Here is a 24,596-nt window from a genome sequence, read left to right as displayed (position 1 = left end):
TACTAAGGTCAAGTCTAAGTGGATCAAGGAACTTCACATAAAACCAGAGACACTGAAACTTATAGAGGAGAAAGTGGGGAAAAGCCTTGAAGATATGGGCACAGGGGAAAAATTCCTGAATAGAACAGTAATGGCTTGTGCTGTAAGATCGAGAATTGACAAGTGGGACCTCATGAAACTACAAAGCTTCTGCAAGGCTAAAGACACCATCAATAAGACAAAAAAACCACCAACAGATTGGGAAAGGATCTTCACCTATCCTAAATCAGATAAGGGACTAATATCCAATATATATAAAGAACTCAAGAAGGTGGACTCCAGAAAGTCAAATAACCCCATTAAAAAATGGGGCTCAGAACTGAACAAAGAATTCTCACCTGAGGAATACCGAATGGCAGAGAAGCACCTGAAAAAATGTTCAACATCCTTAATCATCAGGGAAATGCAAATCAAAACAACCCTGAGATTCCACCTCACACCAGTCAGAATGGCTAAGATCAAAAATTCAGGTGACAGCAGATGCTGGCGAGGATGTGGAGAAAGAGGAACACTCCTCCATTGTTGGTGGGATTGCAAGCTTGTACAACCACTCTGGAAATCAGTTTGGCGGTTCCTCAGAAAATTGGACATAGTACTACCGGAGGATCCAGCAATACCACTCCTGGGCATATATCCAGAAGATGTCCCAACCGGTAAAAAGGACACATGCTCCACTATGTCCATAGCAGCCCTATTTATAATAGCCAGAAGCTGGAAAGAACCCAGATGTCCCTCAACAGAGGAATGGATACAGAAATTATGGTACATTTACACAATGGAGTACTACTCAGCTATTAAAAAGAATGAATTTATGAAATTCCTAGCCAAATGGATGGACCTGGAGGGCATCATCTTGAGTGAAGTAACACAATCACAAAAGAACTCACACAATATGTATTCATTGATAAGTGGATATTAGCCCAAAACTTAGGATACCCAAGATATAAGATACAATTTGATAAACGCATGAAACTCAAGAAGAATGAAGACCAAAGTGTGGACACTGTGCACCTTCTTAGAATTGGGAACAAAACACCCAGGGAAGGAGTTACAGAGACAAAGTTCGTAGCTGTGATGAAAGGATGGACCATTTAGAGACTGCTGTATCCAGGGATCCGTCCCATAATCAGCTTCTAAACGCTGACACCATTGCATACACTAGCAAGATTTTGCTGAAAGGACCCAAATATAGCTGTCTCTTGTGAGACGATGCCGGGGCCTAGCAAACACAGGAGTGGATGTTCACAGTCAGCTATTGGATGTATCACAGGGCTCCCAATGGAGAAGCTAGAGAAAGTACCCAAGGAGCTAAAGGGATCTGCAACCCTATTGTTGGAACAACATGATGTACTAACCAGAACCCTGGAGCTCTTGTCTCTAGCTGCATATGTATAGAAAGATGGCCTAGTCGGCCATCAATGGAAAGAGAGGCCCATTGGACTTGCAAACTTTATATGCCCCAATATAGGGGAATGCCAGGGCCAAAAGAATGGGAATGGGTGGGTAGGGAAGTGGGGGGCGCTATGGGGGACTTTTGGGATAGTATTGGAAATGTAATTGAGGAAAATATGTAATAAAAATATAAAAAAAAATAAATAAAGATACACATTATCACCCACAAAATTAAGTCTCCCTATCATTATTCTATTGGCCAATTAAAGAGACAAGTAATAATGAAACAGGTAAAAAGGAAATTTACTCATTATGGCCACATAGGGAATTGGAGGAAGCAAAGGGGTACAGTTATCACCAAGTCCACCGTGAGGAGTACTGACCAGAGGTTTAAGTCTAAATAGAGAGTTAGAGATAGTTGTAAATTGAGCACTTCTGCCTGGTTAAAGTGTGATAGTACTGACCTAACACTGTTTCGGCTCACTCGGGTCTATCTTGCAAAGTGGTCTGAGAAGTTGTCAGAGCTGCGAATCCTGGGAGGCAAGCTCCTTCTCTGGATAGCGCTAGGCCTTCACTGTTGTTTCCATTTCTCCAGGATGAAATACCTAAAATTTAAAAAAACTATTCGGAGTATAATGTTTCAACAGTCTGATGGCCTGAGGGGCGCTAGTGTCTCCTCCCCTACCACAGTGGTTATGTTAGTGGTCTGGAGGACAGGTGGAGACTTTCCAAGTTCTCTTTGAATATTATTAATTTCAGTTGAGCTGTTAGGGCTAGTGAGGAGACTAGGCAGTCTAGGGTCAGATAAATATCACCTTCAATGCTTTTAATAGCCAGATACTGAAGGCTTTCATGGTGGTGACTCTCAACGACTTGTCTGACCGTCATCTAGGAAGGAGGGAGAGATGGCATATGGAATGGGATTGGGATCTACAGCCTCATAAAATAGCTCCAGTTCTCAACTCTCAGTGTTTTATCTCAATCTCCGCTCAGATTCAGTATGCACGGCTGAGGCATAGCCAGCCACAGTCAGGCCAAAACAAGACGTAGAGTGGGAAGTCATGCTTGCTCCAGTGTTCAGATCACTCCTGTTAGACTGGAGCCGGAGCTGACAGGTTTGGTTGTGGTCAAGCTGCACATTTGAATCCAGCCAACAGACTGGAATGAAAAAGGTTCATGGCTGGAAAAGACCTGAGTCAGGGAGTAAAGAGGCAAGGTCAGTGGATCAGGGCGGAGCCTGCGAACGGCTGGCGCGAGGTTGGGGCGGGCCCGGAGGCGGGGTCTAGCCCAGTGAGACTCGCGCCTGCGCAAGGACAGTCCGGGAGGCGGGGCCGCGCACGCGTAGTGCGAGGGCCCTGGAGGGCGGAGTCCAGGAGGGTGCCGGCCAAGGGAGGGGGCGCGGCGTCCGTGAAGTCCGGCGCTCCCGCAGGCCGAGGAGGCGATGCTGGCTTCTGCGGGGCAGGCGGCTGGACAGACCGGGATGTGACGGGACTGCCCCTCGCCTCTCTCCCATCCTCGGGCGGGCAGGTCGCTGGGCGACCGGCAGCCGGGCCGCGGCCGAGGAGGCAACGCGACCTCCGCACGGTGAGAGCCGGGGAGGGTCAGGGCCGGGGTCTCGGGGCACCCGAGGCTGCCTGGCTCCGGGGCGCAGCGCGGGCGGACGGAGGGCCCGGTGTCCTTGGCCAGCAGCGCTCTGGGACGACCCTCGGAGCCCCCGCCCCCTCTCCCGAGCCGCCTGCTGTGCAGCGGGCAGGCCGGATGCCCCTGCTCGGTAGTGCTGTGACGGGAAGGGGCCGCGGGATGCCCCGGCTGCAGCCTTCCTGCACCGGGAAATCAGGGCGAGGCAGAGGTGCCCTGGGATTTCAAAGCCTGGATGCTCGCGTTGGTAAGGGAAAGTACCTGAGAGCCCGGAATGAGTGGGATTTTTTTTTTTTTTTTTTAAATCACTGAGTCAAAACAAAGACACGCCCTAAAACACGTCTTGAGAACTTTGGTGGATTACGGGGCGTCTGTAGGTTCAGGTGCTTTACGCCCCTCCTCTCCCTCTTTTGGACGTCTATTTTCATACATTTTTTTTTAATGTACCCACTTTCTTGACAAAGTAAAGGGAGGGGGGAATCCATTTGAGGTGGTCGTTGCTCATAAAGCCTGATTTTGAATTTCAGTAATTGCAAATTCATCTTTGCTGGCTACCTAGCCAATTAGGTTTGCTGATCATAAAATAGGCCTTAGCCATGGAAATGACTAGTGCACAGACTCTTCGCTGTCCAAGATTGGAATGCCCTGTTTCACTTAAGGAGAGAGAAAAACCAGGTGGCTCACGCCTTTATCCTGGCATTCAGGAAGCAGAGGCAGGTGGATTTCTGTGAGTTCCAGGCTAACCTAGTCTACATAGCAAGCTTCAGAATAGCAAAAACTACCTAGACCTTGTCTCAAAAAACCCAAGATGGGGGAGGACGGTTATGAATGAGAATAAGCATTTACTTTTTTTTTTTCAGAGTAGCCGCTTGAAAAAGCTTTTTTTTGGAGGGGGGGGTCAAGAACATTAAGTATTAGTGGGACATATGTATTTAGACAGTTGATTAAAGTATCATCATTTAGATTAAAAAACTTGAATCAAATTTAATGTGAAGGATAAGTATAAAGTATGCGTTAAAATGTATAATGTATAATTGGTGAGGGATGTAAACGTTGATGAAGGGTTTGCATTGGATGAAGTCAGTCTTCTTTCCAGACTTTATTAATGTTTGTCTCTGTTAATTTGTTAGAGTGCATTGCTCTTCTCTTATATGGTGGTTTTCTTCCTTGTTCTCAGCAACACTGACCTCAGTCTCTAGGTTAAAAATACTTACAACCCTTAACCTGTAATTTGTCCTGTTTCTTTAATACGTCATAACAAGAAAGCCAGAAGCTGCCCTTCGAGCAGGAACTTTTTTATTCTACCTTCCCTCAGGTAGAATTTTTTTGCTTGTTGCCATATTGCTTTTACTATGTGGGGGAAGAAGAGAATTTTAATTTCATGGTTAGAATTCCTTCAGTCTTTTCCAGTTTCTGGTGTTTGTCTGCATTCTCCTTTCGTCTACAGTTACACATGTCCTCTCCATGGGACTGTTTGCAGTTCACAGAAGATGGCACCTTCCTTTGTTTCCTGGGTCCAGAATTGTCTTCCTAGTTAACATCTTGCATCCCCGCTAGAGTATTGAGCTTGAGTCTTGTCTGGGCATTTCATCTCTTGTTTTCACTGATCCAGCAGCACCAGGCCACGCTGCACTGAGCAGTTCATCAATTAGGAGTTAACGATTTGCTTATATATGTCTTCCCCAGGCTTTTAAGTTTCTTTTTAATGTTTGCTGCTACAGCACATACTGCTAAAATCTATTTACTCAGTGCATTTTGAGGAAAGGGTCCAGGCTTGAATGCAGATTTAAGATAAGCTAAATATGTTTGGATTATCTTTTAGTACCAGAAAAATTGGAAGAAAAAAATCAGTATTTTAAAAAATGATTTTTAGAGAAATTATATGTACTGGTGTTTTACCTGCTTTTCTGTGTGTGGGTGTCAGATCTCTGGGAACCAGAGTTACAGACAGTTGTAAGATGACGTGTGGTTGCTGGGAATTGAACTGGGGTCCTTTGAAAGAGCAGCCAGTGCGATTAACTGCTGAGCCATCTCTCCACCTCCAACATTACTACTTTTATTTGTTTAAGGATGAAATAAGAACTGATACTGTTTGGAATGACATCCTGGTTATGAGAGGAAAAAAGTCATTCTACTTGAAGATGGAGGAATGAAGGCCATGGCAAGTAAGGGTTAGTCTAGAACTTTATTTTGAGGTGCAGCGGCTTGCCCACAGTTATGACTAGAAAGGGACAGGTCTGGGAACATGGGCATCCTTTGGCTATCTTTGTAGTTTTCTTTTACTCCCCTCTATCCTAATTCTAAATACGTTTCTTTTTTTAAATTGCATTCATCTATTTTGTGAGTGTGCTCGTGCTCATGCTCCTGTGCTCAGTGTGTGCATTAGGACCTGTGTGAGTAGGTCAGCTGTGGGAATGCATTCCCTTTTGCCAGCATGTGGGTGTGGGCGATAGGCTTGATGACAAACAAGTACCTTGAGAGTCTCACTGTAACCCAGGCTACCCCAGAACTCAATGGGTTGCTTAGCTCAGTCTAAGCTCATATCTCTGCAGCCCCACCCTACCCCCTAGCCTTCCGAGTGTCAGGGTTACAGAAAGGAGCCATCAGTGCCTAGCTTCTAATTTTTAATAAAGGGTTTACCATCTTGGTTCAGTACGAGAGAAATGGATATTTATTATAGAAGGGCTATATTGGTAGATAGTAAATTGGAATGATTTAGCAGATCATTTGGTTTACTGCTAAAATAGCTTTGAATAACTAAAGCCTGAAAAAGCAAGTAGCTTGTCTCTGTCTCCATCTAACCTCTGTGTCACAGTTCCTGACCTCTTGTTTGCTTGCTTCTCACTGTTCCAGAGAGCAGTCCATTTGTGCTTTCCTCCTCGCTAGCTGCCACCACTCCTAGGGACCTAGAGCCCTTGAGTGGCTGGGAAACATGATACCTTATTTGGGAAAATGGGAGAAACTGGACCTTTACCACTCTTGACTGGAGCTTGCTTATATGTTGGTATTGGGAGCCTCTGGTTGCCATATGGAGACTGCACAGTTCCTTCTGGTGGTAAAGTGAGATTTTGGTATAACTGGGTTACAGCTGGTTAATAGCATGGCTAGAATTACACGTATGGTTTGCCTGTTGTGAAAACAGCTGCTCTGAGTACTCCTGTGATAGGTTTTTAGGGACAAAAGTTGATAGTTGTAGATTTATGCATCTTGCACATCAGTTTTCAACTACTCGCATAGTGTAGTAGGCCTCACTAGTTCTAGAAGACAATAAACAATTCCTTGTTTCTTATCAATTTCAAATAATTTTATGCCACTGATTGGTGTGTAAATGCAACCTTTAATCTGGGCTTTAATATTCGATGGGTTTTCTTTTTGCTAATTTTTATACCATTGGGTTAATTATGCTGTGTTACAGGAAATAGTTCCTTACTTCTAAGGGGACAAGTGCCTTGGTTATTGTTTTGTAAGCAGTGCAGTTAGTCTATTTAGGTGACTTAGATGGCCTTACTAAAATGCTACTCCCTGTCCTGTCAGGACTCTGCAGTTCACATATGGCCACATAGTCATCTTTGTTTTTTCCTTCCTGAGGCTAAAGGCCCTTGGGAGGAATTACAGCATCAGAGGGTATGAAGGTTTTATCTGTTTCAAAAGCTCTTGCTAGCTTTACTTTAAAAAGATCTGCACTTCTCCCAGCAGAATTTTAGTTGAATATTTTGTCATATTTTCATTGCCTTTTGTTTTGAGTTAGTCTTTTCAACAATGAGGATAAGAGGTCTTTCTGTCTCACAGTTAAAAAGACACTTGAAGGTTTTATCCCAGTTTTATTCTCTCCTCTCTGTGGATGGGTTGTCATTTACCCACAAAGTCACTGAAATAGTTTTACTAATTTTTATTAGCATTAACACTCCAAATATTATTTTTGTTACTTTTTATATTTAGTTACTGAGACAGAGTTTCCTGAAACCGTGTCCGACTTTGAATCCTGGTCCTTCCTATTCTACCTTCCATGAATTATAGGCCTCACTTAGTTTTTAGTACTGAACACTTGGTAGCTTTTGAAAATTTTATAGAATAATTGACTTTTAAAAACACTTTGTGCCGGATGTGGTGGCACAGGCCTTTAATCCCAGCACTTGGGAGGCAGAGGCAGGCAGATTTCTGAGTTTGAGGCCAGCCTGGTCTATAGAGTGAGTTTCAGGACAGCCAGGACAATACCGAGAAACCCTGTCTCAAAAAACCAAAAAAAAAAAAAAAAAAAAACCAAAAAAAAAAAAACCAAAAACCAAAAAAAAAGAAAACAAAAAAACCCCCCAAAACCAAAAACCAACAACAACAACAAAAAATACTTTGTAATTTTGTCTTTTAATTGTGAGGTGTATGATGGTACCCCTAGAAGTCTTATCTGAGATCCCCCTTGAGCAGGGATTGTAGGCATGAACCATATTTCTGGTTGGTGCTTGCTTTTGAAAGATGAATTCTGGGCAAAAGCATTACTGTGAGTATCTAGCAGGATGGTTCCCAGGCTTTTCAGACTTAGAACCCCCATCACACTTTTAAATATTCTTGAATACTTTAACGGGCTTTTGCTTATATGATTTATAATTTTTGATATTTATCAAGGTATACATTTATTTTTGAATGCTTAAAGTAACAATAAATCTATAATATTAAAATTGTGGTACATTTTAGACAAACCAAAGAGTTCATGAATGTAGTGTATTTGTTAAAGTTTTTGTTTGTTCAGAAGGTCATTTCTGATTTAACTTGAATTGTTAAAAAGCTACACAACAAAACCTTGTTATCTGCTCCTTTTTTGGAAAGTGATGTATTCTAGATAGATAAGATAGCCCAAAACAATAGTTATCAGATATACTCCACTGATACCTGGCATGCCATTGTTTCTAACTACTGCAACTTAGAAGGTAGGCTTTTTGTAGCATCATTTAATGGGTGAGATGGAAAGGAACCTGTTGAAGGTAAAATAGGTGTCTCTAGCAAGCTATGGGATAGAACCTGGTCTGCCTTCACTTTAAAAGGCACTCTTCCAAATGTGTATTATCTTATTGCTGAGCTAAAGATTTGACTTCTTTTATGCATTTGAAAGAGATATTTAAAACCAAAACAACAGTTCCTGGTAGTTGAAAAGTTTTTGCTTACCTTTTTGCGTCATTTAATAGCTTAGTATGATTGAATATGGCTGGAGGGTCATCTTTGAGGATTGTTGGTTTTAAAAATACTGTATGATATCTCTTGGGGAGATGGCTGATATAACATTGTAGAAATATATTAAACTGTGTTTCTCATAGGAGGTAATAGAAATCATGTGAAGTTAAGTCTGGACCCTGAGTTGGAAATGTAGATTGAACATAGTTCTTGAAAGATAAAAGACTGAGTAACTCTTTGTAAGAGGATGAGAATGTGGACTGGCAATTTAGAAAGAGCTGAGATTGAAATATTTTTTATACACACACACACACACATTCTTTTTTTCCTACTGCTCTGTGATATATTGTACCTAATTTTGTGACACATCTAATTCCAATCCAGTTGTGTGCTTGTCAGTGATAAGGGCTGAGTACAAAGTATGAGTGAGTACTGGATAACATGCCACTGGAAGAAGGGAAGCGACTTCTGGGAAATAAGAAATCACCCAGTTCAAAGGAGTGACCAAGAAAGCAAGCCCTGGGATATGATACCTATAGGAGATTTAAGAAAGAATAAGTGAGAGAGCCCAAGGACATATAACATTCTGTACTTGGAATGCCATTCCAGGCCATAGTTACTTCTGGTTGATGTGCCCTCATGTGACAGTTTCTGTTAGTTACTGACAACCTTCCCACCCCCATTATTTTCTCAGCAGTCTGTAGCTTCCTGTCTCTTGGTTTGTAACTTCTGATTGCTAGGTTGCCAGCGCTGGGGTGTGACTCAGCCTACCGAGAGAGCAGCCAATCAGAATGTTCCTTTCTTTATGAATAAACTGAACAGGCAGAAAATATGAGTAGTCCTTGAGTTGCTCTTGTCTAGTGAGTTAGTTGACTTTGTTTCAGGGTGAATCTTTGGTTTTAGAGGTTTTTGATTGCTTAAGTTGAGGCCGTGAGCTATGAGGAGATAGAGGGTTCTTAAAGGCTACATCCATGAGAACTTTTTTCCTAATTTTCTTTTTGATTGGTAGCTTAATTTGAATATGAGTGGCCCAGTTTTGGGATTCTTGCCCTTAAAATGGGACTGATTATTATAATCAATCAAGAATCTTTTTTTTTTTTTTTTTTTTTTTTTTGAGTAGAAGTTTTACTATGTAGCTCTGGCTGGCCTACAACTTAAAGAGATCCCCTTGCCTCTGCGTTTTGCTTGGTGAAGCAGAAGCTTGGTGGTCCATAGCTTCTGTTTTTATGTTAGGTATGGAAAGGCCAGGTGACATCCTGTGCTACCAGATGTTTTCTATTTCTTATTATTCTTCACCTGTTCAAATGCATTAGGAACAATCTCCTATCCTACGGTTTTGGGTTGCCTGCCTAGCCACCTCCCCACACTAAGATGTGATCTCTGATGAGTGAGCTGCTAGTATACACTAGGGACAACAAAGAGGCAGCATCAAAAGGTTCTTTGACTAGTTCTTGTCATCATATTAATGATATTTGGTTGCAGCCTGAGTGCTTTGTGGAAATTTGAGAGCTTTCTCAGACCATTATGTCTTGGCAGCCAGTGTTAGGGTTGGGAGTTACAGTTTCCTCAGAAGACCACAGCTGAGAAAGGCAAGAACTCTTCATAACAGCCCTTAAGTGTGGAGAATGGCGTTGGTGTTATTTTGGACAGAGTTGTTGGTAGGGCAGCTTACGGGAAACAATCAGGTGGTATTTCTTTTCAAGGGATGGAGAGGCAGAAAGGCCTTTTTCTTTGTCCTCCCTACTTTCTGTTTCATCAGAGTCTGGACTTGTCAACCCCCTTTTTTTTTTTTTTTGGCATTATCTAGAGTTAGGTACTTGACTGTGTGGCCTATCTTGCAGTTGTGCTTCTCTGGGATTTGAGAGCTTTTACATTGCTGATTTTTTCAGTCTTTGCTTTAAGAATAGACCAAGTCTGAATAGATGCAGTCATCAATCCATTTAAGATGGTTGAGCACTTACTTGGCATAGGACAGTGAACTAAACAATTTATATGCCTTTTTGGAGCTTACATACAAGGAGGGGATATAGAAAGAAATGAGTATGTAGTATCTCAACTGTTACAGTCTTGTGGAGGAAGCAGAATGAGTTGGGAAGAACATGGGTGGGGAGCTGCTAACCCCGCAAGATGGTTAGGCAAGCAAAAGTGTGGTCTCTGTGGACTCCGGAAAAGAGAATGCTTTTTATAATTAACAGTGTTTAGTGTGTTATGCCATGTGCTTATTTGCATGTGTGTGCATGTTTGTGTGCATATTTGTGTGTGGAGGCCAGAGTTAGGTGTTGAGTATCTTCCTTAGTTGATTTCCACCTTGTTTTTGAGGCAGGGCCTCTCATTGAACCTGAAACTCATCAGCTCAGCACGACTAATTGGCCAGTGAGCTCCAGGGATGTTGTTTGCCCCTGCCCAGCACTAGCATTACAGATGCATGCCATTATGCCTAACTTCTTATGTGGGTGGTGTGGATCTGAATTCAGGTCCTCATGCTTTATTGACCCAGACACCTTCCCATCCAGTGGAGAGAAACATTTGATAACCATGGAACAGGATGCCTCTGCTGGGTATGCCTGGTCTCTTTTCAGAGTGCTGAGTATGTCAGTGAGGCATTGGCAGGAACTATTGGCAGACAGTGATGTCTGATAGGTGGACCGGGTGGAGGGAGTCAGACCATCTCTGGTTGTCTAGACTCTAAAAGTGCAAAGACAATGTAGAATTTCAACTTGTTTGCTTGTTTATTTGCCCTCCCAGTTGCAAATCAAGGTCTCCACCACTGAGTGACAGCCTTAACTTCGATTTTTTTTAAATGATTCTCTTTGCTGCTAAGTAGAGAATGTCAGCATAAGGGAAGAATGCTATCATTTAGCTGCAACAGTAAATCTGGTTAGTGATGGCATTGATTTTAGACAGGAGTTGGGAGAAATATTACAAATTCTGCATACATTTTTTAATACAGAGACAGCAATTTGATGATGGATTGGATGTGGCCTGAAAAACTCAGGTAGAGTTTACACTGATCAGTAAGACTGCATAAGAAGCAGCTCTTAAGGGGAAAATAATTTATGACTTTAATCTTGGATGTGCTAAGTTAGCTGTGAAGACACTGTAGGTATCTGGGTGTACTTGAGTCTGCAATTCACTGTAGAGGTCTGGGATAAAGATGCAAATTTCCAGGGATTGGCAGTCAGCACTTAATGCTCAGAGAACTGAGTAATAGAGTTTGGGAGTGATTGGCTGGAGAAGTCCAGGGATGTTCTTTGAGATCTTAGAATGCAGAGAAATAGAGGCAGACAGACAGATGTGCGCTCAGGCTCTCTCTCTCTCTCTCTCTCTCTCTCTCTCTCTCTCTCTCTCTCTCAAACACACACACACACACACACACACACACACACACACACACACGGGGGGGGGGGCAGAGGGAGAGGGAGAGAGAGGCAGAAAATAAGTGGTTCCAGGACAGCTAGAGAAAACCTGTCTCAAAAACTCAGTGAAAGATTAAAAAAAAAAAAAAAAGTAAGAAAGTGGTGTCCATGAATTCAAATGAAATGTTTTATAAGTGAAGACGGAGTGGTTTATTATGTTAGATTGAGGCCCAATTGTTGATTGTTAGGTCTAACTGATAGGTTTCTGGGGAAGTGGTGGAGGTAAAACTTAATTTGGATTACATGGAGAGGTGGCAAAGAAGAATTGGAGACCGTGGGGTAAATAGTATTTTCAAATAGTTAATCAGTGAACTTGGAAAAGTAGCTGTGGAGGCATGTGGAATCAAGCAGTTGTTATTTTAAAATACAGGTATTTTATAGTATATTTGCTTATACACTTAAATTATATACAGTTAATGAAATGATCCAAAAAAAAGGGAAAACAATGCAAGGGGCATTTCTGTCATTAGTACTCTTGATCTTAGCCAGAGGGCTGAGAACTGAACCAATGTTCCTTTTCTCTTTCAAGATTGCACTACTAGAAGGACCAAATGACCAAATACATGACCCTGTGAGGAACAGTTTGCATCCACACTCTAACATAAGCCCATGTGTATTTTCTTCCTTCCTTTTTTTCATAGATAAGGGTCGTGGCTGGCTGAGAGAGGGTAGAGTAACCGAGTCCTTTCATTATTCCCTAGTGGAGGTTGATGCATTCTCACCAGTTCAGAATTGCAGGTTTATACAGAGGTTGACCACATTTTAGGAAATTCTTAGGGAATCAGCATAATAGCCTCATATTTACTAACAATAGTTTTAGCAGTTTTGTTCTTGACTTTAGAATTTCTGAATCTGAGCAGGTCCTGTCCGTTGTCATCTCTGGCTCCTTGTCCTCGGAAGCGACTTTTCATTCTTTTATGCCTTGTCTTCACTTTGTGCCGACCCCATTTCCCTGTGGATTCTCCTGTTTCCCCGATGCTTTCCATTTCAGTCTTACAAGGAAAATTCAGAAGAACCTCTCTGAGCTCCTTTTCTTACTGTCTGTTGTGGCTCTAGGGAACTGAGACATTGGAAATACACATTCTTTTGCACATGCTATTCCTCATTTTCTAAGCTATCCTTCAGCATCATAGTACCTCCTTCAGTTGCTTCATCTTTCTCTGTGTTGTTGTTTGAGACACTATGATCTCACAGTGTAGTTCATGTTAACCTTGATTACACCGTCTGGAGTCAGAGGTGTCACTTCCAGGAAAGTTCGCTTTCCTGACTGCTCCCTGTTAGCTTACAGTTCCAGGTCATAGATACTCTGGATTTTTGTTCATTGAATGACTAAGTAAAATATCAATATTGATCTAGTTATGAGTGTAGGCATGAGAGGACAACTTCTGAAAATGGATTCTCCCCTCTGCTCTGGGTTCTAGAGATGGAATTGAGGCGGTCAGACTTGCACAGAAAGTACTTCTACATGCGCATCCACCTCTGCTCAAATGGCTTTCTTAAAGACAGCCACCCAGAAAGAACTGTAGAGCACTAATTGGATATTTAAATGTTCTTGTCAGCCAATGTAAGAGTTAGTGGCAATTTTACTATATATGGCAAATCTATTTGTGTTTGGGATTCGCCTGCCGTTCTCATTATCTTCTCCCTTATATTTCCAAGGATATTGCCCTTAGTCATCCTCCATTCTGAAAGTCAGCCTGTCTTAAAACTCATTAAAAAAAAAGCCCAAAACCCAAACCAAACAACTCATTCCTTAAATGTGATCTACCCACTAAGAGCTTCATTAGTTCTTGTCACCATCTCATAGGCCACTTAGAGTTCTCTGTGGTCTGACAATTCCATTAGAATTCGCAAGACATTTTCTTGCTCTCTAGGAGAAAGAGGCTGAGGAAGAGAAGGTCAGTCTGCAGGTGATTGTGATATCATGTGTGGATATAGTGACTGCATTAGTGGTAGAGCATCTGGGGCACTCTGGGAAGACAGGAAGCAGCCAAGTGTGTTTGCCACATACTACCTAACACAACCTTTGACAGTTTACCCAAGTCAGACTGTGCCTTCCTAGGACAGCATCAGCTCCCATCAGATAAAGCTTTAACCTTCCAGGAGTTCCCTTCTATTTCAGCCCCCGTTTGTGGCTTGTGCTTGTGACTGACATGTCATGTAAATCGGGTTTTACCTGACTCTCTCCTGGAGTTCAATTTGCTCATAGATACTACAATGGCCATTATAAAAGGTGTAGATGGCTAGCCACAGGACTAGGGCAGGCACATAGGGAGCTCCTGCTCTTTTGGGGCGGATCTCCCTTTAGGTAGCTCTTCATGTCCACCACTCCAGACATTTGCTGAACACTGTTCTTTGTGTCTTTATGGAGGTGTCATAATGTGGGGACAGTTGATTACACTGTTAGCCGTTAGCGATCAGCTTGACCTTCAGCCCTGTTTCCCTCTCTGGAAGTCTAGGCATAGAGCTAAAACTCCACCTTTCTAGTCCTGCCCCTGCCCTAAGGTTATATAAGGGCACAGACTCCCATTAGCAACAAAGGAAGTACCCTGGAGATTCTAGGGTTTTTAGTAGCTGTCTGCCAAGAAGACCAGGGGAGAGCACAGATTTGTATTTTTCATTATACTATAATATTGCAGGCATCGTGGGATAGTGAATATCTTTCTCATATATTTTTTAGGTTTTACTTCTTTTGCTACCAGCTACTTTTACATCTTTATTACTATTTTTACACGATTTTAAGTCCTCTTTTAAAAGCTTTGGCCTTAACTATCTTGTCATCCAGTTTATCAGATAATTTATTTTCAGAGTATTTTTCTTGGGGGGGGGGCGGGAAATCTATATGCCTTCTCCCTCTGTTTACAGAATAAAGACCCCCAAACATCAAAACCTGGACAGCAAAGTTTTTAACTCAGACTCCACTGTGTTCTGGTTCGTAAATCTTCTAGCTAGTAAAGCTTTTACATTCTCCTCCAAATGCATGCCACACTTTTTTTCTTTCTGCCATTCTTGTTTGAATCATCTTTCCCCCCTGCCAACAGTCTCACTTTTGCTTTCTTAAACTCACTGTGAGCCTTTGCGTCCTCGACACCCTCTCATTCCTTGGCTTCAGAGGTGTCAGCGAGTCTCCTTCCTCTGCATTTGCTCTCACTGGCCTTGAGTTCTGTATTCAGTTTTCTTGGTTAAGCTTGATGTAGTGACTTCATCATTCCTGGGATTCTGTTCTCTTGTCTCTTGTTTGTTATTAGCTGTCAAGTCTTGATGGATCTGTTCTTTCTCCATTTCCTTGGACTGTCTGTCTGAAGAGACTATCATAAAATGCCCCTTCAGAGTAAATCTGCTTAGTCTCTGATTTTCTATATAATTTGTGTTTAGGAAACACGTACTGGTTATAGAAGAGCACAAAAACATAGTATTTTTGTGTTGACCTCCCTAGAATAGTAATTGAACCATAGAATAATTCTTCTCAATCTACTAAAGGTTACTTTCCCAATATCTCCATTAGATACATTGTTTTATATATATATATATATATATATATATATATATATATATATATATATATATATATCCTTTTTCCCAGAAATTTGATTTCAGGGAATACTATTTGCTAAGATTATTAGGAAAAAGCGTGGAAATTGTTTTCTGGTTGGGAGAATTTTTGGAAACAATCTTAACAGGTTTACAAACATATTCATTTCTTTTGTTGTTTTTTTGTTTTGTTTTGTTTTTTTTGTTTGTTTTGTTTTTTGTTTTTTGGTTTTCGACACAGGTTTCTCTGTGTAGCCCTGGCTGTCCTGGAACTCACTTTGTAGACCAGGCTGGCCTTGAACTCAGAAATCCGCCTGCCTCTGCCTCCCGGAGTGCTGGGATTAAAGGCGTGCGCTACCATGCCTGGCTGTGCATTTCTTTTTAATTTCATGTGTTTACTTATGTGCCTTAGTGAGCCCATGTGCACCATGTGTACACAGGTGCTCTTAGAGGCCGGAGGGCATTAGACCCCTTGGAGCTGGAGTTGTGGGAGGCTGTGAGCTGCCTGATGTAGCTTCTGGAATACTGAACTTTGGTCCATTGTAGAAGCAGTAAGTGCTCTTAATTACTAAGCCATATCTCCAGCCCCAGCAGGCACGATTTCTAGTGGAATGGAAACTGTGTTTAGAAGTTTGCAAGTCAGAGACAAAGTTCGTAGCTGTGATGAAAGGATGGACCATTTAGAGACTGCTGTATCCAGGGATCCATCCCATAATCAGCTTCTAAATGCTGACACCATTGCATACACTAGCAAGATTTTGCTGAAAGGACCCAAATATAGCTGTCTCTTGTGAGACGATGCCGGGGCCTAGCAAACACAGGAGTGGATGTTCACAGTCAGCTATTGGATGTATCACAGGGCTCCCAATGGAGAAGCTAGAGAAAGTACCCAAGGAGCTAAAGGGATCTGCAACCCTATAGGTGGAACAACATGATGAACTAACCAGTACCCCGGAGCTCTTGTCTCTAGCTGCATATGTATCGAAAGATGGCCTAGTCGGCCATCACTGGAAAGAGAGGCCCATTGGACTTGCAAACTTTATATGCCCCAATATAGGGGAATGCCAGGGCCAAAAGAATGGGAATGGGTGGGTAGGGAAGTGGGGGGCGCTATGGGGGACTTTTGGGATAGCATTGGAAATGTAATTGAGGAAAATATGTAATAAAAATATTAAAAATTAAAAAAAAAAGAAGTTTGCAAGTAAGAACTTGATCCTTAGTGCCCTAATGGCTCCAGGTGCCTCAACCAAAGGAAGATTGTGAGACAGACAGCACATGAGCTTTAGTGTGGAGAATTTTAAGCTAATTCTTGAGTAGTACTTTGAGGAGCAGCTGTTTAGCTGTCAGTTAGTAACGGGAAAAATCTCCTTACATGTTCCTGGAACCTACACAAGAGGTAGTAAAGTCATTATTGTAACTCCGCATCACTCTTAAGGGTAGTTCTGAACTGTTTGAAGAAGTCCTCTAGGAATCTGGGTGTAGGTATAGAAAAGCTCTTTAGTTTCTGGAAACTTTCCTTTGATGGCCAACAATAAGTCTTAGATAGAATTTGTCTGATTTTAAAGTTAAGGGTTGCTTGGCATGGTGGCACACATTGTAATCCCAGCACTTTGGGGGCTGAGGTAGAAGGATTCAAGGCTGAACTCTATTGGGAGAACCTGCCTCAAAAACAAAAGGTCAAAAGCTTTGAGTTCCTTGTATTTGTAATGACTTAGCACTCACTGCAGAATAATGGAATGCATAGTTTGTGAACATTTTGCAAAGGTTTTTTTTTTTTTTTTTTTTTTTTTTAAATTAGCTGTTGCTTTCTGACCCTTATTCATTTTCTGACGAATTTAGGTGGTCACATGGCTGCCAGTAGATTCTTACTTGGATATTTCCTTGGAAAATCTGTGCATAGTTTGTAGTATGTCAGTTTGAACTCACAGGTCGGGTGTATTTGGGATTTTATCAGTCTACCTAGGGCCTTCTCAATGAACAGGAGAGAAATGGAGAAGGCTTCAGAAAAAAATTTCAGGACTACCACAGTTGAGTGTCATTTTCAGCCAACTGAGTAGTATACTGTGTGCTTTGGAAAAGAACCTTGGAAGGGCACAGTGTGATCAGAGTTCCTAAAGGCTAGGTAGGGAATAATGGAAAAAGAATAACAAAGTTAAAATATGAAGGGAGTTGGAGTATGTGTGTATGTGTGTGTGTTGTGTATGTGGTATGTATGTAGTGTGTGTGATGCAGTATGTGGTGTGTGTGTGAGTGTGTGGTGTGTGTGTAATGTTGTATGTGGTGGTGTGTGTGTGTGTGTATGTGGTATGTATGTAGTGTGTGATGCGGTATGTGGTGTGTGTGTGAGTGTGTGGTATGTATGTGGTGTGTGTGTAATGTTGTATGTGATGTGGTGTGTGTGTGTGGTGTGTAGTGTACATATGTATGTGGTGTGTACACACTGGAGATTGAACTCAGGTGTCATCCTAGGCAAGTTACCTTATTACTAAGCTATATTCTTAGCCTGTTTTATATTTTTATTTTGGGGCAGCATCTGGCTAAGTAGCTTCATCTGGCCTTGAACTCCCTACATAGTTGAGCCTGGCCTTGAACCTGTGGTGCTCCTGTCTTAGTCTCCTCGTTGCTAGGAGATAGGCTGTGTCACCAGGCCCAGATTGCCTTTATCATCCCAGCTGCCGTCACTAATCATCTCTGTGTCCAGATGGAGGATGATGCTTCCTCAGGGGTCAGTTCACTTAAATCTGAGTACTCAAATTATCAGCCTTGCAGGAGTGTGAGATACAAAGACCTGACATACAAGTGCCTAGCTAATACCAGTTGCTCTTAGCGCTGTGGGGAGGCATTTTGGAGAACCACAGGGAGACTTTAAGACCAGCATGCTATAATTTTAACCAGTAGTTCTGGAAAAACAGAAAGAATGGATCAAAGAGAGCAAAAGGGAAGCAAGGAATTAAGGCTGGCTTGTGCTAGAACACTGGTTAGTGATGGTGGGTTTGGACAGGTGAGATAACAGAACCTGGGAAGTGAAAGGAGAGAACCCACTCCTGAGCTCCCCACTTCCTGCACTGTGGCACGTGCCCCTCTATAGCGTGCATACACACGTACAATGGTAGTGATAAGTGCAGTTTTTAGAAGAATGGTAAGGTTCTATCCTAGGAAATGAGGTTGATGTTGGAAGGACTGGTGGTTGTGTTTGAGAATTTTGACACACTGTTCATACATTGTATTCTTTAAACTTGAGATATCTGTAAGAGCTGGGAGAGTTGACACGGATGTGGACAGAGTACTCAGCGTAACATTGTACAATGTATTGTGTTGTGCATGCGGATTCCTGTTTACTCTAAGATATAATTACATTATTTATCCCTCCTTTTCCCTCTACCCCTCCCGCGCCCAGCCCCCGTCCCCAACTTAAGCCTTTGCTTTTACTCATTGTTGTTGCATACACCTATAAACAAATCAGCGTATAACTGCACCGTGCTGAGCTGTTCAGTGTTCTAGATAATTTGTTTCTAGGGTTGACCCCTTGGTATTGGGCAAACAATCTTGGGTGTTGTTCCTGGGGAAAGCTGATGCTTCCCCTCTCAGCATATAGCTCTTCAGTCACCCCGGCACCATGAACAGGTCCACTTCTGCATCGGGATGTTAACTGTGGGAGTTGTCGCAGGTGCTCCTCAGGCAGCCATGTTGTTGAGCTTACGTGAGTGTAGCTTCGCTTTCCTGTCATAGTTAGAAAGCACATAGTTAGAACAGATTTCCTGGGCTCCTGATTCTTACAACCCCTCTGCCTCCTCTTTCTAGCTGTACCCTGAACCGTAGTTGAAGGAGTTGTGTTGAAGATGTATCAGTTGCTCAGTTTTTGCTTATATTCTGACTAGTTGTGGCTTCCTGTAATGGAAAAAGAAACTTCCTCGATGAGCATCAGCTCTACACTTCCCTTAGTTACAAAGATAAGTATTTAGAATGCAGTAAGCAATTATATTGTTTAAACAAGTGGCGTTACTAGGTCTTCTTCCAAGACTCATGGCCTCTTTGGCCAGTGTAGTTTGTCTGTTTACTATTCTGAAAAAGTGTTGAGTATGTGGTGTGTGTGTGTGTGATGCAGTATGTGGTATGTGTGTGTGTGTGTGTTGTGTATGTGGTGTGTGTGTGTGTGTGGTATGTTGTGTGTGATGTGGTATGTGAGGTGTGTGTGTTTGTGTGTGTGTATAGTAAATGTGTCAAGGACCCGTGTGTGTGAGCTTGACTGACTGCCGTTACCCAGCGGAGTCTGGAGTACTTCACACTTGGGTAGGACTACTGGTTGCTTCCCTCCTTTGGAAGTCTTCAGTGTGCTTTCTGGGACTATGAAATTTAGTCCTCAGGGAGGGGACTTCCAGGTCAGATCCAGTTTGGGTCCTCTGGGTTCTGTGTCTGAAGGGCGTGGAGTCTTTACCAATAGGGATGTACTTTCTACCTCTGGGGGAACAACCAAGGACAACAGCAGTGAGGCATATTATTTTAACACAGTTCACAAGTTCTCATTTTGTATGGCTTACTGCACTGTTATAACCACATCTAGCTGGCACCTGCTGTACTGGCAAGGTTATGGGTGAATAGAACAGATATAGAACATTTATATTGTCTTATGAGATTCTGTGGGTGATGCTGGAAAAAGTACTGTGTGGGATGGAATTATTCACGAGATTGACGGTAGATCAGTTTTTTAAGAGTGTGTAACCTTTTGAGGTTAAAGCAGCTGAATCCTGGAGGTTGGTTGAGGAATAGAAGGGGGGATAAGGCAGCAAGGCATTCACTTCTTTGTAGTGACCATTAGGTGGCAGTGTCACCTCAAGTTAGCTGGAGAAGTTTGTGGGTTGTTGTCTTTATGTCTTTATGTTTCTTTATGTCTTTATGTCTTTATGTTTCTAGGAATACTTGAGAGGAAAAAGTTTCATAGAAAGTTATATAAAATATTTCATGTTGTGTGTGTTTAGGTATTACTGTGCTCAGTATGTTTAAAGGGGTTACATTGGAAAGAAAAGAGAGTTTTGAAAAAAAAAGTGTAAAAGCTGGGCGTGGTGGTGCATGCTTTTAATCTCAGCACTCCGGAGGCAGAGGCAGGCGGATTTCTGAGTTCAAGGCCAGCCTGGTCTACAAAGTGAGTTCCAGGACAGCCAGGGCTATACAGAGAAACCCTGTCTCGAAAAAACAAAACAAAACAAAAAAAAAACCAAAACAACACAAAAAACAAAAAAAGAGAGAGAGTTTTGGTAGAATAGAAATTAGTTGTACTTTGAATAGTATGGTCAGTCAGCTCTGCAGTGATGTCTGCAGTAGAGCAGAGCCCCACCCCCATCCCCTCCACCCCCCACGTTCTTAGGAAGTACTCTGCCTGGTTGTGATGCGCATGAGAAAGACTTCTGAACTTTGCAATGCAGTGTAGTGCTCCCAGGCTGTCTTGGTTGAGTGACTACATAGAAATGCATTCTTAATGGTGTCTACACATATCTCACTGAAACATTTGTCTTTACTGTTATGATTCCTTTTTCATATGTTCTAGTCTGTCTATTCTTGTTGTTGCAAGGACCCCTAAAAGACTGCTTCAGGTATACAAAATTAATTTTAAGAAACACTTGAATATTGATGAGTCTGCTGAAGTTGTAAATATCTTAAGGTCTGTGCCGATTTTCCTTGTAAAACACAAAAGGAAAGAGGTTTATTTAAAATACTTTCTGTTTATGCAGATATCAGTTTGGTACAGAGCAGCTATAAGAAATATTTTAGACTAAATAACTTAAATCAGTGGAAATTTATTGTTTGTAGCCTTAGAGCTTAAGAACTACAAGGTCAGTTTACCAAAAGACCTGCTGTTGAGTGAGAGCTGTCTCTCTCACTGATTGTGTCTTTTAAAATATTCCTATTATTAGTCTTATGTATTTGTCTGTTGCCCCCCCCCCCCCGTGTGTGTGTGCATGTGCACACGTGTGCTCTTGAAAACTCAGTTCCCCTGGAGCTGGCCTTAGGAGATGGTTATGAGCTACCTGTCTTGGGCGTTGGGAAGAGCAGCAGTTACTCTTAGCTCTGAACCAACTCTCCAGCTCTCTTGTTGTTTCTTTGAAGGCCACTGACCACGATTCACATTATGTGTTTGCTCTGATCACTTAGTTTACCCTAGGACACAAAGTCAGTGCCACACCGGTCACCATTTTTAGTGCAGTAGTTTGCTGACTGACTGATGCACAGCCTTTGCAAATTCACACTTTGTATTCTTTTGAGGCAGCGGCTCACAGGCGCCGCTGACCTTGCCAGACTTACTTCTAACGGTCCACTGACTTGTTTTTAGCTTAGTGTCTTTTCCTTTATGTAGGATTTCTCCTTCAGGCTGTGTTTCAAACCTTTCTCTCACATAAGCCACTGTACTTGTGTGTGAGTAGTTTTGTTTGTTTGTTTACATCAGACATTATTTCTTCACTCTCCACTGTTGCTTTCTTAGCCATCTCTCATTTCTTGAGGTGGCAAGAACTATTTTAGGTTTACTGAACAGGGGATAAGTTCTTTTCCTGTTTGTAATAGTTGCCTTTTTAAATGTTCCATGTTACTATATTTAGGTCTGTTTGCATAAAGGAAACAATGATTCTTCTTTTGCAGAAGAGGCAGGTGGGTCTCTGAATTCAAGGCCAGCTAGTGCTACAGTGAGACCCTGCTTGGGACATTTCTGTCCATGTTATAATTTACTGTCCAAAAGTGCTTGTTTTCTTACTGTGATATTCTCTAGTACAACTCTGATTTATGAATCATTTGATTTTAAAATTATTTTAATTATGTATCAATGTGTGGGTTTACAAACATGATTATAATGCCTGTGTAGGCTGAACAAGGCATCATATTTGGAGATAAAGTTACAGGCAGTTTTATGCTGCCTGATGTAGGTGCTGGGAACCGAACTCGAGTCCTCTGGAAGAACAGCACATTCTCTTAACTGTGGAACCACCTCTCTAGCCCTTTAACTTAATACAAATTTATATAGCTCCTCTGTGTTTAGTGTCTTCATGTTAGAAGTAAAGATTATATTAATTTTATAAGGTAGTTGTGAAGATTTTATATAAGCAAATGCATAAGAAAGTCTTTGAAGATGAGTTGACAGAACTCTAAACTGCTCTTGCAGTTGCAGCAGTGACTCATGTGGAAAGCACTAGCTTAGGTTCTGTTGCCTCTCATTCAGTTTCAGTAGTAACTTGGTCAACCTGACTCCTCTGTACAGTCTGTAAAAGTGATCTTTAAGGACCTCACTGTCATATTCTCTTGTTTTCAACAGGGACAACTGGATCCTCCTTCCACTTTCTTGGTAGCATAGAACTAGAGTTTCTTGTTCAGGTGCTCACAGAGTCATTGCATAGCCCATTTTCTATATGTATTTTTGTCTGTTCGGATGTTGATCTGAGCAAGACTGGGCCTGATTCATTTGTATGCGTCAATGTCTGCTATGTGCTAGAAACTGAGAATTTAAAAAAATGTTTGTTTTCATTTAAGCTTCAGGGAATATATTATTTTCTCATTGCTGTTGTAATTTTGAAATTTTCTATTGCTCAGGTTCTCCATAGTCTTGATGGTTGAATTTGCTCATAATATTTAGTAAGACCTCACCTTGCTTTTTCCAGCCCTATTGTGCTGCAGGCATTGTAACATATCCGCTGAGTTCTGATGTCCAGGCTCCAGTGTGTGAGTGCACCTGTTATTAGTATTGCTACTATAGGCCAAAATGCTCTTGGGGTTAGAGTCATAAGCGAGCAAGGTGCTGTCAGATCGACATCTTCACTTGCGGTAAATTAGAACCTCTTGTTGCTTTTCCTGTCAAGTGTTTTATGTTTCGTAATAAAACTCCATATCTAGTATTAAATGTTCCTACTATATGTTTTATTTTTAACTTCTTTGAGTTCTTGTGTTTGAAAAGGATAAAAACTTCAAAATCAAAACCAAAACGTGATTGCTTCTATCTTCATTCCCTCGAGGGAATGCCTAAGTTTGTCTTGGTTCTGTAAGACTAAGTGCTTCCTGACTCGATTTCCTTCCTTCCTTCTTTCCTTCCTTCCTTTCTTTCTTTGATTTATTTATTATATGTAAGTACACTGTAGCTATCTTCAGACATTGCAGAAGAGGGCATCAGATCTTGTTATGGATGCTTGTGAGCCACTGTGGTTGCTGGGATTTGAACTTAGGACCTTTGGAAGAGCAGTCAGTGCTCTTAATCACTGAGCCATCTATCTCTCCAGCCCTTCTTTCTTCATTCTTGAAGCCAGTTCACCTTTTCTCCTGAAACTTGCCTGCTGAGAGGTGCTTCTATTATCACCTCTCAGGTATAGCCATTCTTTCACAAATAAGTGTTGGTATTCTGTCTGGACTCCACCCCCAGTTACCTGGCAGCCAGATATGCTCCTCCCCACAGTTACCTGGCAACAGCCAGGTAGGCCTGGCCCACTGTAAAAGGGGCTGCTTGTCCCCCTCCTCTTTCTTTTACTTCTGCTTCTCTCCCTTGCCTCTTGCCCTAATCCCCTCTTTCTCCATTCCCTCCCCCATCTCTCACGGTGTCATGGCTGGCCTCTACTTCTCTACTCGCTCCATCTCTCTGCCTCTACTACTCTCTTACTCCCCTCCCATGCCCTGAATAAACTCTATTCTATACTATATCATTGTGTGGCTGGTTCCTCGTGGTGGCGGGAGGCATGCCTTGGCATGGGCCTACTGAGGCCCCCCTCCCACCCCACATCACCACAGCCTTTATGTCCCCGGCCCCCCCCCCCCTCGAGATAGGGTTTCTCTGGCTGTCCTGGAACTCACTTTGTAGACCAGACTGGCCTCGAACTCAGAAATTCGCCTGCCTCTGCCTCCCAAGTGCTGGGACTAAAGGTGTGCGCCACCACGCCAGCTTCACTTTCTGTCACCTTAATGCTGGTCCAAACTTGTTTTTATTCTCTTCTTTGCTATTTGATAGTACATTGTCAGTCTTCTGTTGCCTACTGTGTTTCCCTCTTTTCATTCGTGATCCCAGGAGGTTGCCTTAGGCTCTTCTCCTGAATGTTCTTCAGTGCACACTTGCTGATTCTATGAGCACTTGATTCTTGTCTCTGTACTGACAGTTCTCAAATTACTGTCTTTCTGTCTCTGCTTTTACTATTTGCCTTCTTTGACCAGGAAACACTATCATTACCTGCTTACTGTAGGCAGAGTCATCAGTATCAGCTCAACATACTAAGTTCATGGCCTCTATCCGTCTACATAACATTTGTAGTTCATGGCCTCTACCCCTCTACATAACATTTGTAGTTCATGGCCTCTACCCCTCTACATAACATAACATTTGTAGTTCATGGCCTCCATCCCTCTACACAACATTTGCTCTTGATAGGGTTTTACTTTTTGTCCAGTTGGACAAATCTG

The 24,596-nt window shown here is 42.1% G+C and overlaps 1 protein-coding gene across 6 annotated transcripts in view; it reads left to right on the top strand.

The window, feature by feature from the left end:
- Window positions 1-2,788: 2,788 nt before the first annotated feature.
- Window positions 2,789-24,596, top strand: part of Ccser2 (coiled-coil serine rich protein 2) — a 96,244-nt gene continuing 74,436 nt past the window's right edge. For 4 of the 6 annotated variants that reach the window (XM_029469325.2, XM_021181387.2, XM_029469327.2 and 1 more), the window contains exon 1: window positions 2,789-3,015. The gene's annotated coding sequence lies outside the window, so the exon portion shown is untranslated. Of the gene's footprint in view, window positions 3,016-4,439; window positions 5,235-24,596 lie in introns of those variants that run through there. The other 2 variants (XM_021181385.3, XM_029469324.2) reach the window with 2 other exon arrangements.

The sequence above is a fragment of the Mus caroli genome, unplaced genomic scaffold (assembly GCF_978045245.1).
Source record: "Mus caroli unplaced genomic scaffold, Mus_caroli_1 scaffold_12, whole genome shotgun sequence".
NCBI classification, from domain to species: domain Eukaryota; kingdom Metazoa; phylum Chordata; class Mammalia; order Rodentia; family Muridae; genus Mus; species Mus caroli.
Note: the sequence above shows the minus strand (reverse complement) of the source record. Positions and strands in the feature narration are given on the sequence as shown.